Here is an 18251-nt window from a genome sequence, read left to right as displayed (position 1 = left end):
GCAACACTGCAACAATTCCTTGTAAGAGCTAACAGAAGCAGAGGGAGGTGTATGAGAGGCAAACACACAGAGAAGAGAAACACAAACTATCATTTTGAAAAATGTTTCTTTCCACCTACATGAAGCGTAACTGCGTCAAGTGTTACTAAACAAAACGACAGTGAATCAAAGGCCAGCGTGCCTCTCATCTTCCTCAGTCTGACTTTATAGGATTCTGTAGCCTCTTGCGCTCATTAAAAATGAATACTTAACAAAAGCTGTGGCTGACACACACTGTTTGCTTTAGCCTAATTTCACCACACTGGAGAAAAACAAGCCACTCAAAAAGGCAGCAAACACAGAACACACACCAGCAAAGGAGAGATAGAGAGAGAAAGTGCTAGGCAATTCAAAAAAAGAAAAAAAAAAAAAAAAAAAAAATAGTCAGCCAGTAGCTGAAACAACAGAAAAGGGACATGGATGACTGAGCCAAGCCTGAGATAGACTTGGCAAAACCTCAAAGGCCCTGGCCTCTTAAGCACTCATATCTAGTAACTTCATTTAATACTTTCACCGGGGATGAACAGACAAGTTGAAGAGGGGGAAAAAAGGGACAGAGGGAAGAAAACAGACTTTTAAACAAAGGGGAGGGTTAGGTTGTGGCCGTGGTGAGGGTGTTCTTTAGAGGGCTTGATTTTAACACATGACAACATCCCTGCAGTGTTACAATCCAACCTTCTTGCCGCTAAAACATGAGAGAATGAATCCCTGAGACCGTTTAACCATTCGCAGGCAGGTATTATCTACACAAGCTGTTCTTCTCATACTAGAAACTTGAACAAAGCTATTCCAGATGGGGCTTTTAAAGCTGCGACTCTCTCTACACCACACGTACTATATCCATAAAGAACAAAGACTGTGACTGCTGCTGCTTGAAGTTACAGTTCCTCATGTTGACGGCAGGAGCTGATAGGCCCTAGCCCATCCTACTCCTTTCTCTGATGGCAGGCAAGGAAGAAAAAAGACGCCGACTTCCAATCATTCATCACCCCTTTTAGCCTTCATGGATTCTTAAGAGAGCACTTTATAAGTTAGGGAATCCAAAGGGAAAATAAGGTCTTACATGACTAATTAAAACGCAGTCTTTGCCTGGAGGGGATTGAGAGATGGGGAAGCAATAAAACAACCCTCTCCAATCTCCCAACAAAGTACCCAAGGAAATTACTAGTACGGTTTTAACTATACGCTGTGGATTTCAAGATTCAAGGTTTCCACTGATTTTTCAGCTTTAGCTAAAGAGAACACAGTGAAAACTTTCATGAATCAAAAAAAAAGGATCTTTAACAAAAAAAAAAAAAAATAGAGGCTACACTTTTCTCCAACCCTTACCGAGGTGACAAAAGCCTAACTGAAAACAAAGACGTCCTTTGGAGACAACCCAAATAGACAGCTAGTAATTAAGCTGCTACCTAGCAAGCCTCTATTTGAGATCATTAACACAGTTGTGAAAATGTGAGAGAAGCCAAGGAATGGTATTTCACTTTAGGCAATCAGTGCAAGGTCTAGCCTCACATAGCTATCTTGTTTACATAGCTATTCACAGTCACATTTGGCAGCCGTGCAACACTCTGAAAACCAAGACACTTGTAGGCTACATATGCCTGCTCTCTTTGCCAAAGCTACTCAAGAGAGTGAAACTTGCGTGCAGCGGCCAATTGGTAAAACTCTTTCACATAAAACAATGATATGTACGTAAACTTGCCTCTCAGTATAACCCAGAGCAATCAAGCGGCAACAGAAATGACATCCTCACAAAAGGCCATTCAAATAAAACAAATAAAACATCCTTTTAAATAAAAACTGAACATCACAAGCTCGACGGGAGGATTTGTAGTAGGGTTACTGTCAAGTAAGAGTCTGTTACTTAAGTCACTCTTTGGTAACCTGTGTTTTGTAAACGAGCAAAATAAATATATGGGGGGGGGGAGTCATGAGAGTTATGATCTTAATTCTAAGCACGGAACGATTCGATTCTAATTTTATCCAGATTCGTGCAGCTCTTTTACACATTTAAATAGCTCAGACGCTATTTACAGCACTGCTGATTTTTCAAGCTCTCTCACATGGACTGTCTATGTCTGTCTGATTCTCTAAGTAAAACAGGGCCTCATTCATCTGAATAAAAGAGCAGTTCAGTTCACCAAGAACAGGCTCTGAGGAATGAGACAGGATTTCTAGGGAGGGCCACGGCAAGAGAGAGAGACAGACAGACAGAGTGAGACCGAGTGCAGGCTGTGAGGCAAACGAGGAAGTTTACATTTCAGGCAAACCCTTTATGAACAAAGGCACAAAAAGATAAAAAATGTTGTGTTTTTTTTATCTTGTGCCTAGTGCTTGGATCTGGATCCAGTTAGGAAACTCCTATGTGTGTTGTAAGGTGATCAGCAGTCTGCAGCACAGCCAAAGTTGTCCATGATCATGAGAGCAGAAAAGAGTGGCGGTTGGGGTGTGTGATTCCTGTGTGGTTACCGTCTCCAGGCTGATGTGATCAGATAGCCGGTGACGGCTCCATTTCACACACACACACACACACACACACACACACACACACACACACACACACAGCACATGGCTGTGGTCTCACCTCCACACACTGCCACCCTATGGACAGTGAGCAGAGGTGCAGCTTCATGCAGTGGCTGTGCCAAAAGAGGGGGGTGGGGAAACTGAGGCTCATGTCATGTACAACAAAAAAAGAAAATTATTCCACTCACAGTAATTCATGACATGCGTATTAAGACACTCAATATGGTGCAATGGCCTACAAAGCTGAGTCTATTTTTTTTTCCCCTTCCAGTACCAACGCCTTTTCAGAAATCAATTATTCTCCTATGGTCTCACATGGCTGCTCTCAGTGTGTAAGCTAATGATTCAGCCATCTAGTTTACACATAGATAGCGATAACTAGAATAAGCACATCCATAGCAGGTCAAATCAACGAGATTCTCAATCCATTCATGCTAATCTTTTCCACATCTTGGATTTTTTTTTCTCTTTCATGAATAATAGCAGATGGAAAGACAAATGTATGGTCAGCATGTCAGCACTGGGTGTGGTTACAAAATGTCTTATTCAAAGAGACAACACACAGACAGGGTGTTGTTTTTTTGGTGGGAGCGAATGGGCAAAAATCTGTGTGTGCGCAGTCAGAGCAGACAGTTTGGAGATCAGTGCTGAGGTCAAGAGGAGCCACTTAGCTGTGCTTTGGCCTTCCAACCCCTACAGCATTCAGAATCAGCCGCTCCACTGTGGGAGTAGATAAAAAGCCTGGCAACAGTCTTGAAACTGGAGACAACCACATGTATTAATGCATGCAGGTTTTATTTATGGCTTTTTAAAGGTACAAAATGGAAATTAATGGGGGGATAGGCAAGGCGGTGGGAAGCTTCCTCATTAGCCAGAATATATATTCGGTTATCCTCACTAGTGCAGATTCCCAAAGGCACCAAATCATTTTCTTTTAGAAACAAATGAAGCTATAAATGATCCAGACTAAAAAGAAAACATACCTTTTCTCAATTACAAAAAACCACGGAGGTCTTTTGTGATTTTTTAGCCCAAACTATTATCACTGTAATTCAATAAATGAGTTACAGAGATCTCCAGCAGATGTAAAACACGGCATTTCTTCCCCCCACTGCACAATATTACAACAGCCATGATACATGGAGAAAAGCTGTCAGCTTTGAAGTCCCCGAAGAGCAGATCATGTGCTGAAATCTGAGAATATTATGTTCGGTGTAATTTATGATTACACGGCAACCCCGCTGCTCTTTGTCATTATTGTTTGGACTTATGAATCAAGTGAGCATGGAAGTCTGCAGCTCATTATGCTGCTGTGGACACAGAGAATTACAACACAGAAGTGGTGAACTGGAAATTCTGCAAATTGCTTGTTTGGATGCACATATCATGCATAATGCATGAGGCATCTAACATATAAAAGATATGCGTGTCAGTGTGTGGTAGAAAGTGAGTGCGAGTGTAAGAGATCGCAACCAAGTGGGAGACAGCGGGGGAACAAGAGATAGAGTAACACTGGTGATATTCAATATTGAGTAGAGTGGAAAGCTAACATGCGGCATGGTAACTGTCTTTATAATAAGGACGGGGGAAATAGACAGAAGAGGCTTGATGCTGCATTAGCTCCATAAATCAGCACGTAGAAGAGATGGGTGGAGGGAAAGATGGATGGGCTGAGGGGAGGGAGGACTGAGCAGCAGAGGGAGGGGAGTGTGAGCTGTAGCTTTCTCTGTTCCTGCGCACATCAGCAGCAGAAGGGCAGGGATGCACGGAGGCCAAAGCAAGCCAATTACCAAACTCATTAAGTGACCTACTCATCAGCTTTGAACTGCAGCACCTCTTATATCACCACTGGATTCTACACCACTGTGGCAGACACATTTTACACATGTTCAGAATTAGGAACAGGAACATTGCAGTGTAAAAATCACAAGTGAAACTGTAATAAAAAATTTAAAAAAAGATTGGCAGTTGTGTGACACTGTCAAAAGACAGCACAGCACTGGATATAATGAAAGGAGAAAGACCTGCATACACAGTAAGACGTCAATACTGAAACAAACCTTGGCAGAACAAACGTTATGGAGTCAGACAAAAACACAAGAGAGGGTTAGTGTGAGGACAAATGAGCGCTGACAGGCTGAAGCAGAAAGTAGCAGGTGAATGGCTGAGATGATGCAGTTCAATGGAGAGTGAGGATGATGATGACAGAGTGAAGTAAGACTGAGAACAAAATCACCTAATGGCCAAGAGCAATATCCAAATTGAATAAATTTGCCACAAAACACATTTTATTGCAAGAAAGGAGCCTCAGCTAACAAATCATAGATTTATTTAAAAGTCCAGTGTGTATAATTCTAATGAAATTATTTTAATGTGGCAGAAATTGAGGTGTAAAACCACCTGAGGTGTAAAACCATGACTTTCATCACATTTAGAGGTCGACTGATATGACCTTTTCTTTGGCCAATACCAATTTTTTTTGCCGCTTTCTGATTAAATAAAAATAATTACATAAAATTGCTTAACTTAAATTGGCAACACTTATGGTCTGTCTCTGCCATTATGGGTGTGAACTGCAGTGAACAGAGGCCATCAGAAAATTACATTATGTTAATTAACTTTTTGAATGAATAAAACTACGTTTTAACGACTTAGCAGCATTTATCAAGTTTCCACGACTAAACTGCGTAAAATGTACATGAATAAGTAAATATTGGCCATGATTATTTTTTAAAAAATGGCTCAAATCAGGCTACATGTACTCACATTAGCGTTGTATAATCGCAATAATTTTTTTTGCATATCATTCAGCTCTCGTCCACTGGGTGGTGCAGGAATAGAGACATCGTGGGAGATGGAGAAGGATGTTAAAGCAGAGGGGAAAATGCTACGTTAGACGGCGCTCCAGTGTCGCAAAACAGTGTTGACTAACCTTGACTGCATTCACCTCCTAGTTCACTGCCACACTGCCTCTCACAAAGTATTGACACAACGACAGTCTGCAAGAGAAAACTGAAGGGGAGGAGAGAAAGAGACAGACACACACACACAGAGGAGAGGGGGGGGAGGAAAAAAAAAACATGAATGATGTGTAAATGGAACAAACAAGGTGGTAACAGCTTGACAGTAGTGGTGTATACATGGGTGAAGACAGCTGCCATATTTGGCATCATGTAGAACACATGGTGAATGTAGCCACTGAAAAACATGGAGGTGCACAGAGAAAAATATAATACCACTCACAATGCAGTTAACATTTTCAATGAGGAGACTGTGAGCTTTTATTTCAAGCCAGTATTCATTTCCCTCTTCTCAATAAACCTTTGTGGATACACACACACGCGCGCGCACGCACACACTGAGGCACTCATACCTGCTACACACACACTGTAAAACACACACTCACACACACAGTCCCCCACCTCCGAACCTCCCCCATCATCCCATGAGCCCTCTCTTCTCTGCCTCGCTCGACAAGAGCTTGGAAATAAAAACATCACAGCTCTGCCTCGCAGCACCTGTTCAATAACATTGACATTTCACATTCAGCATCCACACACTGAGAGATTCCCTGCGTTTAGAAATGCAACACACACACATCGCAATCTGGTGTGTGTGTGTGTGTGTGTACGCGCATTTCTGAATGTGTGTGTTTTATGACGTAAAACAATAAAAAATTAATTGTTAGCTACGTGTCTTGCTTTGAACAAGTTATAACACACTCACAAATACGATGACAGCCGTCTCATTCTTGTAATAAAAACCTGTTATATGATATCGTTGTGAATCAAAAGGAATCGCCGAGGACAATTTTAGAAAATGTGTCCGGACGACGTGGATTAATAAGACAAACGCATGCATGATGAGATTAGGGTGGTGCGATTATTTTACCAATTTGAAAGTAAGAGAGCATGTTTTGTTTTGAATTTGAAAAGAACACCAGGTGTGCAGTTAATACAAATCAAGTATTTTTATCCAAGCAGCCTCGGCACGTGCACTGTTGTCTGATATAGCTGCTCATGTGTTTTACAATCTACAAAAAATGAGGATTTAGATATTATGGATTGATCATGACTTTCTTTTACAATGGACCACCACACTGTAATGCATGTTTTCATACAATCATTGCCCGCCACCTGAGGAGAGGCTGAACAGAGCAGTGGACCAACAAGAGCCACGGCTCAATGGCGCCGCCAGGTGCAGCCTAACCTGGGCGACTGAGCAGGGACATCTGTTTGACAGCAGTGGAGCCATCAGTCTCTCGCCATAACCACAGAGTAAATGGCAGTAAAGCTGAGGATTAAGTCCTCGTATGAATAGCTCACATTGATTCTGCAATCCCTTCTGGGATTTCTGTGGTGACAGACAATGTGGCCATCAAGCACACACACACACACACACACACACACACACACACACACACACACACACACACACACACACACACACACACACACACACACACACACACACACACACACACACACACACACACACACACACACACACACACACACACACACACACACACACACACACACACACACACACACACAGAAGCTCATCCGTCTCCTGGGTTTATATATATTTATAAAACCCTCTAAAACCAGTGTGAGACCTTTCTCCATTTCAATCTGCTCATATCTCAACCTAGAGACTGTATCCAACTAACACGGAGCATCATTCCTTTCAAAAGACTGCCCGTCCATTCAGTCTCTCCCACCAGTCTCAGAGGACAAACTAAAACAAGCTCGACAGAAAAAGAAAAGTCCATTCTTATATTCCAGTATGTTTGTTCATGTGAGAGCCAGGTCACGTCCACACTCCCTCAGAGATGAGGGTTATTACCTGTGAGCACTGTGGGGTGATGTGGATGATGACAAAGACAAACTGGCCTTTCCTCCTTTAGCTGCCTGCCCTCAGTCTTTAATACATGAACATTCATGCACTCACCCACTCACTCACTCACTCCAGACAAGCATTTTGTTTTAATGACCAACACTATGTCAACGTTACTCGCTCATGCTAATCACTTAAGGAGACGTGTTGCTGTGTGTCTTCATATCCTGCAGGATTTAGTTTGGATTGTTTTGGATTAAAAAGTATTTTTCTAAAAATCTGCGTTGTGATGTTTTCAAGCGTTTGCTTTTTTTTAAAATTGACTTATGAAAGCAAGTGAGGAATTTGCATTTGAAGTTTAAACCAATACCTTTTATTCCCACACGTTTTGTTAGAAAAAAAAATCATGTTGTGTTTTATACTACACTCATGTTATAAATAGCACTAAGAATGCATATTTATTTATTTATTATTTACTATCACCGTGCTCCTTTTGTTACTCACAATAGTTTTGGAAACAATATCCTCTATGGTGATTTGTCTATTGTCCATGTGTTTCATCTGCTACATTTGTTTTTCTACATAAAAGCAGTAATTAAATTTTTCAGTGAATGGTAATAGCCTGTATTTATATAGCGCTTTTCTAGTCTTGACGACCACTCAAAGCTACTTTACACTACAGTTTGGGGGGGGGTTAAGTGTCTTACCCAAGGACATTAGACTAGCGGAACCTGGAATCAAACCCTCAACCTTCAAGTTGAAAGACAACTCGCTCCATCACTGAGCTACTGTCGCACCATGCCACATGTCTGAACTGTACTGGACTGCTCCAGGGGGTAAGTGCACTCTAGTAGCCTGTACAGGTGCTCTCCTGGGTGGATACAATTGTGACATGGGCCCCTTCGCAAACAGCAGTGGGAATCACAGGGTACCTCACCATACAATACGTGATACATGGTCCACAATACCAATAATATCACGATACAACTTATATGTGAAAATCAAGACAATCACAATATCTGTCTAACTGAAGAAAACAAAGCGTCCGTGAAAAGTTAAAAGTGCAGGATTTCTCAACATAACGAATAAAGTGCACCGATTATCATATTGCACAAGGAAGATGTGACGATATATCCCCAAATCTGTATTCTCTGACCCAAGCCTATTTGCAAAGACGGACTGTCACACAGAATTCTTTAAGACTGGTTAAAGACTGGGATATTTTATTCATAACAACAACAAAAATCATACAGCAACATAGTGCATGGTGTCATCAAACTGACTTGCTCATCCAAAATGGCTACATTGGTCATCACGGCTGACATACGCCACCTCCGATGCCATTACCTGGTAATTAGTGTGCACTGTGAGGCCGCTCCTTTAACCTTTGAGAAACAGAATGTGGAGGCTGCAGTATGTAGCCAAATGGAACATTCTCCCTACTACCACTGAAAGAGGCGCGAGTGAACCGGGTGAGCGAAAGAGAGACGGAGAAACAGACTGTGACAGGAGAGCAGCTTCTATTAGGTAAGCACATTGAGCCATCAGGCCTGCAGATTCATCACCACACAGAATGCCAGTCAGCAGCAGCAGCAGCAGTGGCAGCAGGAGGCTCATCTGCCTCTCAACCATTCTACTGTTACAGTGAGGAAGGAAGGGGAGAGTGACAGGGAGACATTTGCCAAGCAGATTTGGATCACAGCAAATATTCCAGATAATGCACGAGTGGGTGGTCTTAACAATCATTTCCCCTGCCCTAATAGGCCATGGATTGCTAATGATAACATTATCATACTACATGAACTGTAACAGTCTGGTCCCAGGGTGTGCCGAGACCAATGGACAGCAACATTTGGATCAATTCACTCATGTGCTGCGGTTTAGCTGCTGAAACATATTTTGCATACAATGTGTCGTCGGTTGAGCTGTGAATGAGTTGGTTCTTTGCCTGTTTGCAGAGCGAGGCATCGAGACACGGGGTTAGGCAAGTGGATCGGTGCCATGTGAGAAGTGAGCCGAAACTGGCAGCGCTGATGAGCTTCCTCCACTTATCTTAATGTCAAACACTCCGCAACTGTTGCAGACAAAGCTACAAATTTTAATTTCACACTCGAGAAAAATATTTCTATTGTCCCTTTGCACTTGTCAACAGTCACTCCATAACTAAGCCAAAATGGTTTTGGTTTGGAGAACATCCTGCAGTGAGCCTGCAGGTATTATCTGGAGAGGATGTTTCCAATACATTTACATTCTGAGCAAAAGGCCGATATATAAGTATCATCAAAGTAAGTCGGACTCTTCCAGCACCAGTGCATTAATGTTGCATTAGATTAAGACAATATTAGTTTGAAATGACTTCTGATATTACAGTACTATAAAGTACTTCTGAAGCATCAATCGTCAGAATTTGATCATTAATCATTTAAGACATTTTTAAATCAACTGTAGAAAAAAACAAACTTGTTTCTTTTATATTTCTACGTTTAGTGTATACCATTTAACTATGATGCTACATTACCAAATGGAATATCTGTTTTGGGATAAAAACAATACATTTGTAAACATCCCGTGTCCACTGATGGCCATATTCATAAATTGTTTTTTTAGATATGTAATTTATATTAAAAAAAAGATGAATCAAGGGACTTTAGAGGAATTAAAATGACTAATTAAAACTCATTTTTGTTGCAGTCCAAATTCAATCTTGTGCCGATGCAGTTCATTAAGGTTCACTGCTGTTACTGGACTAAAACAGCTGCGAATAAAACAAATGAATGCAAGAGAAGAGAATTCGGAACTGCAAGTCTAATCAACACACCACTAATAAAGCAAATCTTCCATGCACCACACAAGGGGCCATTTCTACTGGCCTATTGCTTTACATTACATTACATTTTACACATAGTAATTTGTTGTGTCAATCTCCCCCCGCCAGGTTTATTCTTGAATCATAAGCACTCGCATCTTTTCCTGCCACCAACTTGGTCTCAATCATGGCTATAATTTGAGAGCGGCCTGATTGTGTTAGGAGGCAGCTGATTGCTCTGATGAGCAGAGAGCTGCTGAGCAGCAGAGCAAAGTGGGCCATCTATGCTGCGGAACAAATAATGACACCAATAACAGCCAGGGTGATATTGGGTTGTCAAAGAAACAGTGTCACTTTTAAATGACAGCCCTGTCACCCGCCCTTGCAAAAGTGGCACAGAAACAACCCCTGTATGAATTTGTCGCCGGTACGACGCGGCAGCACAGTGTCACATTTTTAGTGAGGCCAATATCCACAGGGTTAACCTCATCTGCGGCTTTGCCCCATCATCATCCGTTTGGGGCAGCATCGTGACGCGACTTATTCCGGGACACACAAAGGCTAATGCACGTAAATCACAACTAGGAGACTTGAATGCTTGACACTCGGCTTACCAGCAAAATAGCTAGCCTGAGTGGGCGAGAAATGAACCTTGTTATGTGTCCCGACACTGGGCCCTGCTCTCCAGCAAATAAAAACATGCCTCTCACTTACAGGCTGCCTGCACCCACAGCCCCATACATCAGCATTATAAAGGAGCTCGGCAGCCTCAAGGTCAGCTCAATTTCCTCCCGCTGTTATGAAGTATCAGAATCACAGGGAGAGGGGGCACCCACACACACACATGTACAGAAATGATTTAGGAAGCAGGGGAGGGGGAGGAGGAAACAGGGAAGGAGACGCCGAGTGTAATACAATGGAGCTCGTACGAGACAAACCACAAGAAGAGGAGCTGTCTTTTACCGTTGGGATGTATGAGGGCAGGCATTTGTGAGAGAATAAACAGAGAGAATATTAAGTACACTCCTCCTTCCGCACACTAAGAGAATAAATATATATAGTGGTACAGTCTGCAGTATATAGTAAGTAATGGGCTTGAACATCCTTTGTTTAACAAGCCGATTCCACTCGCGTAATCACTCAAGTGTAAAGTCTATGAAACTACAGAGCAATTAGACCTCCTGAATTAGTGTTTCAGAAAATATGAAAACGATGTTTACCATTTACTGTAATTAAATTCTAAGCTGTTACATGGGCATAACAGCGACCTAATGCAGACATAATGCTTTTGTTCATTTTTTTTTTTTCTGAGATCTGAGCCCATTCATCACATGCCCAAGCAATTTGATAAATGACACAGGAAGCATGAAAGCTGATCATGTGCGTAGCAGAGAGTGTTTGCCTCTGACTGAGTCTGCAGTCGTCCTTGGCTGCCTCACTGGCTGAGGTTTGACATCTTCAGCTAAGAGCCTGGGGAAATAACAGCAAATTCACTTAATGGCACCACCTCATCTATTCCTCATACGGGGAGAGGAGGGAGAAAAAGAGAGAGTTCCTTCAGGTGTTACAAAAAAAAAAAAAAAGGCTGTGTGCTCTTGGTAGTGCTGCCATCTCTCCCATACATGGGGGTGCAGGTGTGCGGTTAAAAAAAACCCCAAAAAATAAGTGCATTGAAATCCATCGCTAGCCTTTGTCGACCGCCAGCTGTAATTTGCAGTCAACTCTGACCCTTCGCAAAAAAGCCAGTCTGCTTTTGTTACCACTGTGGGGCTTTTTAAGGTGCTAGCACAGGCTTGATGTGTGTGCGCCCGTGTGGGTTTAGGGTGTAAGAAAATATGAGTCCACTAAGATATTGCAATATTTCACGGCATGATGTTGTATTGATTCTTTGAAGCGCTGCATCGCTATATAGATAATATTCTTGACAACTGCTATTTGGCAGCAGGATTTAGTCTATTTGACTCCTCCCCCCTCCCCCCACCACCTCTCGCTAGACAAAGAAAACAGTAAATTGGTTATGTATATGACATCAGCTCGTAGTATCCTAATGTATTGCATTATATCATATCATCACCCCATAACAATGTATCGTATTGCCAAATTCCTGCCAATACACAGCCCTGTGTGTGTGTGTGTGTGTGTGGTCGCATGAGGGAATGTGTGGTGATGTGTGCCCACAAAGACAAACACATACAGAGATACATGCAGCGACAGCGTGCTCAGCTTCAGGTACGTGCATGCATGTTTGTGTAGGTGTAACTAAGCATGAGTGTGTATGTTTGTGTGCCTGCAGGGAGAGTCACAGAGCCAGAGGTGTAATGGCCCTACTTCATCTTTGTGGGAGGTTTTGCAGAACAATCCAAAGCAGAGCAAAGCAGCTGGCAGGGAACCTGGGCTGGCTTACAGGTGGATAACATCTCAGGATAACTGCAGGTATTGCTATGAGTGCAGCCCCAATACACTTTGGGGCTATTTTCAGGGCAACTGCCCCTAGTGTGACTGGCTGGATGACATCTCTCTGTGCAGCACAGGAAAAGAAAAAAAAAGAAAAAAACAACACGCTGTTGCTCTGGGCTCCACAACATTTAATTTCAGCAGCCCTGAACAGCTCTGCTATTGTTTAGATGTGTTCTTAAAACACTCAGCAAACAGCTCAGTGGCTGTTTTCAAAGGTGCGACTTCTCAGGGATTTTCCCCCATCGAGGCTAATGAAGTATAACAAAGTGCCATGTAAAAATGTCATTTACATTACCCTAACCTGAATGCAGAATATAACTGCCTGCATTCAAGAGCATTTGACTGATAGTTGCGTCTTAAAGAAAGGATGAATCACAGGCAACAACACAGCTTAGCTCGTAAAAAGATTGTCTTCTCTTGTTTTTACTATGATGCTATGGTAACAAACTGGGAAAAAAAAGAAGAAGCATGCAAGTTATATTCATATCCTGATGTGAGGGTGAATCACAGGCTGAGAGCTTTGATACTATTTCGCAGCCATCTAACTGCTTGATTAAAAAAAGGCTCTGACATCTCACTCAGTGCTCGAGTAGCTGCAGGTTATACAGTACAACACAGTGTGTTATTGCAGAATTTGTACAAAGGTTAGAAGACAGCAGCAGCAACATGACGGGCAGAGAGAGAGAGATGACACAAGGCTGAACAAACACCTGAAGAAAAGGGATTCTGCAACACAATGTGCAGTGGGCGGCGGAAGATCTTAATTGGGCAACGCTGCGTCGCATACAAATGAGAAGTAGTAACGCACATAAACAGCTAATAAAACTATATATGTAGAGTCAGGCCAGTTTGTGTGACATTGCTGCAGTCCATCTAAATTGAGTTGATAACAATCACACCTGCAGGCTGCAAATACCAATTACTTTTATTATTGATTAATGTGCTGATTATTTGCCCAATTAATCAATTATTCATGAACAAATGTGGAACATGCTTATATGTATTACCTGGAGCCCTGAGGCGAAAGCAGAAACGCCGAAAGTTATTCAGCTCATCGTCGAGATAAAAAGAACAACGGAGTCTCACATTTAAGGCGCTACAGTGTTAATTATTTCTGCTTAAATGTATAAATTAATTGTATAATTGATTGTTACTGCTCGACGCGGCTTTAATCAAATCCACCAAGCAGAACCACATTAACAAAAATAAACTAAGCGCGAGTGGGGCATAGACTGTGTGTGTGTGTGAATATTCGGGGAAGTGTTGGGTCATGAATTTTCAAAGAAGCTACTATAAGTCACAGTGCAGAAATCTATTGCTATTGTACATCACGGTGCACTTTTCAGCGAGCAGTAGTGTCTGTTAATGGACTAGCTGATAACAGCTGCATAATATCTATCATTGAGTGCAGTGGTGCTGGAGTGGGGAGATGGACGCCTTCCTGGAGTGCTTTCCTCTAACATAAAGATCTCTCCTCTCCCATCTGAGTGAATGGCATCCCACTACTTGGCTCCCTGTGGTTAGCTTGTCAGCCCCTCTCTCCATCTCTTTTCTACACACCTGCACCTGACATTGTGAGTGTTCCATCACCCACCTCTTCTCATCCCCCTGGAGGATATAGTTGAGCCCCGCCCCATTGCTCCCAGCAGCCCCTGGGGTATGGGACAATTAAAAAACGAGGCAGGAGCTCAGTCAAGCTGTCAGGGCCGAGTCTCAGATCAGACTGAGCTGGTATCACAGCAAAGGTGGGGGGGGGTGGTTTGCCATTGGGGCACAAAGAAAATAATATACTATGTCTGTTGTACTTGAGATCAACATTCACTATAGTGCAAGGTGATGGCAGCATATCAACACCCTGAAAGCAATGCAGTCTGGCTGGAGCGATATATTTGACAGTATTCAGACATTGCTTGACTGAGTGTGCACACACACACACACACACATACAGCACCACTGCTATATCCTGGTGTCAGCCAATTACAAGCCTGCCCTGCCTGCCCTTGACTACACTCCCTAACCTCCCTCCACAAGCCGTGTCAAAACCCTGTGCACTGATTTTTGTGCACCTCTTGCTTCCCCATTTGCCTCTTCTTCTTGTTCTTTTACGGAGTCTCTGTCTTTAGGGTATGAAATATTTAGCAGCCCCATCTAAATACACCTTCAGGCACCAAGTCAGAGCTGTCTCCTTTTGCAGGTATGAAGTAACAAGAGAGGGAGACAGTGGAGGAAGGGCTGGTGTAATATTTCATCAACATTATTAAATCATTTCTCCCCTTGGCAGTCCCTGGGTGGTCTCGGGTTGTGTTATTCCTCAGTCAGGGTTCAGTGGCCTCAGATCGTGGGGTTGAGTTTGGCTGCTCCGCCAACAGAGTACTGTGCTAAGCGGGTGTCAGGGGAGTTTCCCTCAATTAAGCATAGGTAAAGTAATGCCTCTCACCGCGGTTGCGCCATGAATACATTAGTCATGCTGTCACCACAGGCTAGAGTGCCGAGATGCAAGAAGAAGACAGACAGCTGGTCACTTCAAACACAAATGAAGCAGGTTAAACAAACTAGCAAGCAAGATCTTATTACATTAAACACGGGCTTGTTCCACATTTGGTACCAATCACATAAAATAACCTGCATGGCATATGGATGAATATATGAATTTAATCAATTCTAATATACACCAAAAGAGTAAACAGTGTAGTGTCATTTTGTTGTAGCGTTACTGGGACTTGGGCTAATGAGTTTGTATTAGCTGTTTGAGTGGACGACACTGGAGGACAACGGATCCTTGTTGTGTTAATTAAAGCTCAATGAAACGATGCAGATGAAAAATTAGCATGACCCACAGCTTTAGTGAGGGATCTTGCCAGGGAAATGTGTTTCTCTGTTAAACTGTTTTTTCAAGGCGAGGCTTTTTAGAAAATTGGAATCAAAATAAATGATTTCGACCAATTATCAGATTAAATAAAAGTGGCAAACATCTGAGGAATCAATTACACTCATGATGAGAACAAATTACCTTCGACTTTCTGTTACTATATATGTTTAAAAATGAAAACTGCACATGTGCTCACGTGCCCCATTATTTTTAATTCACCTAACAAAGCATTAAAAAAGGAGCGGGGTTATAGTGATGTGTCAACAATAGCAAGAAAGCCTTCTTTTGTCACTTCTCATATGCGAGTATCACAGAGTACTGGACAGGCGTATTAAAAAAGCACTGACTGATGGCTTCACTGCAGACTGGCTGTCCAGCTCTCTCCCTGATGAACCACATCAATGTGGAGACACATGAATGCAGCAGCCTGTCCTCCATTTTCTCCACCTCTCCTCCTCCTCCCTTGTCAGAGGCAGGGAGAATGACGCAGTAAATACAGATGCTGTGTGCACCGTAATTCTGGGCCCCGCTGCCTTTTATTTGCCTTGACAGCTTCTGCCGCTGTTGAAATCAAACGCACAGGCATTGGGGGGGGGGGGCTAGTATTCTCTTTAATAAACTGCCAGGCAAAGCAGAGTGAGAGTAGAAAAGGAGGCTCTGCTCAACACTGTCCAGGTTTTGCTAAGCAGCCGCTGAGGGGAGAGGGGAGAGAGAAATGGGGATAGCGGTCCTTCAGGCATCAGTGAGCATTATGCTGCTCACGCAGGCTCGGGCATTCAGCATCATTGCACTTACCAAGAGCCGTCTGAGCCAATCGGTCAGCAGGGAGTGCTGGGCATTAGGCAGAGATATGCACACGGACATGACGACGAGAGTAAGAGACACTAGTGAGCGTCCCAGTCAGCAGCACCTGCTCCCATACTCATTCTCCGTCCCTTTGAGCTGCCAGGCTCAATTAATTATATCCCTCACTTTATGATCTCTATCAGGATAAACACAAATAAACGAAGGGTGGTTTGACAACAAAGAGCTCGCTGAAAAGCCCTCCAGCATTGTGACAGACCAACCTCTCCTTCTACTGACAAACTGATTAGATGATGTGTTGTTTAACACAGATGCTCGAACAAGACGGAGCTCTCCAAATTCTCCAAGTCCGGCGTGTGTGCGGACAGGAGGAAAAAGGAGGGTTGCCGCTTTGAAAATAGACAGCTTTTTGTACTGACCCCACAGTTGTCACTTAGATATGAGAGCCAGTGTCAGTACACACACACACACACACACTTTTCATAGGACACTGTACTAACATCCATTCATTCAAACAGGCTAAACACTAAAAGTGTTCTCCCTAACCTTAACCATAACCAGTTAATGGCTAACCCTAAACTGAACCTAACCACAGTTTAAATATTATCTTAAACTTAACCAGTTCCTCAGAAATTAGGTTCTGCTTCATTAGGCAAATTAGTTTTGGTCTCCATGAAAATGACTGGTCCTTGATAGGGCTGAGCGATTTTAAATAAATATCCAATTGCGATTATTTTTTCACCTAAAATGCGATGTGATTTACGATATGAGAGGGAATGGTAATTTTTACAGTATTCTCATTTCCATTTCAATAAAATATTCAAAATGATTACCGTCAGATATTTGTGCAGACGTGAGAATTAAAGATGTTTTCTTCAGTCTGGAGAGTATGTGTACAGATGATGTGTATACATCAGGACCATATTTAATCTAAAATGGTAATTTGACAATTGCAGTCGGCCGTAATGCGTCTTTTGATTACATTTCGATGAATTGTTCAGCCCTAGTCCTTAAGAGGTAACAAATCCACCCACACCCTTTGACAGTGCAGCAGGGGAAGGACAAGAGGGTTGTGCTTTAGGTGCTGAGACTGTTGAGATGCACAGCTGCATTAAACATATAAGCAGAAGGGGTAAATCACTAAATACCTGGTCAGTATTTAGAGTCCTGCTGCACTGTCGTGCCCCTAACACCATTAACATTGTTCCTTTAAATCCAATTATGAGCCGTGTGTGTCCACATCAATCAGCCATTTTCATTTGAGCTCATGGTCTTCTTTATCACCGTTACTGCTGCAGTAATTGAGGCGGTGCTATGGAGAGGCTATGCAGTTTACCTCCATCTGGGAGGTCAAGAGGAATGGAGTTGGTTGACAATGATTATGCTCTGGCTGATTAGGCTCTGGGCTACCGCTGAATATTTAGCACTGATTAGACTAAGCTCTGTAAAGAGCCATGTGGCTCACTAACAAAAGGGACAAGCTATACACAGGAACGGGGAGAAAGGGGTATCCATTTGTGTAGGCTGGTTGAAACAAGCAGTCTCATACTTTCAGTGGCTGGGATTGTTGTGATCAGCACATTTCTCTGTTTTCGTGAAGACAAACAAGAGGCTGTGAATAAGCATATAGTATAGCTTTGTAACTCATAGAGTAATCCTCAGGAAAATAAATCATTACAGGGAAAATCTTATTCACAGTCATCTCTACAGGGACATTTTACTGTGTTATCTGAAAATCTACTAACAATTATCAAGGTATATTTTTGCCAGTATGGCAGGTATATTACAACCAATCCATACAACTCCTTGGGAGAAAAGAGATAACAACATTAATAAATGATACACCAAACAGCTCCCTTTATCCTCCTGTGAAAAATGCCAGTACTTTTTCCTCATCATTGATTGTGATAT

General features: G+C 42.5%; 1 protein-coding gene across 3 annotated transcripts in view; it reads right to left on the bottom strand.

Annotated features, from left to right (window-relative positions):
- The window catches only part of rerea (arginine-glutamic acid dipeptide (RE) repeats a), a 125298-nt gene that overhangs the window by 93085 nt on the left and 13962 nt on the right, over positions 1-18251 (bottom strand). For 2 of the 3 annotated variants that reach the window (XM_058642103.1, XM_058642100.1), the window contains one exon: positions 5498-5577. The exons of the other annotated variant lie outside the window; for it this stretch is intronic. The gene's annotated coding sequence lies outside the window, so the exon portion shown is untranslated. The remainder of the gene's footprint in view (positions 1-5497; positions 5578-18251) is intronic. 3 annotated transcript variants of the gene reach the window in all.

The sequence above is a fragment of the Solea solea genome, chromosome 11, assembly GCF_958295425.1.
Source record: "Solea solea chromosome 11, fSolSol10.1, whole genome shotgun sequence".
NCBI classification, from domain to species: Eukaryota; Metazoa; Chordata; class Actinopteri; order Pleuronectiformes; family Soleidae; genus Solea; species Solea solea.
Note: the sequence above shows the minus strand (reverse complement) of the source record. Positions and strands in the feature narration are given on the sequence as shown.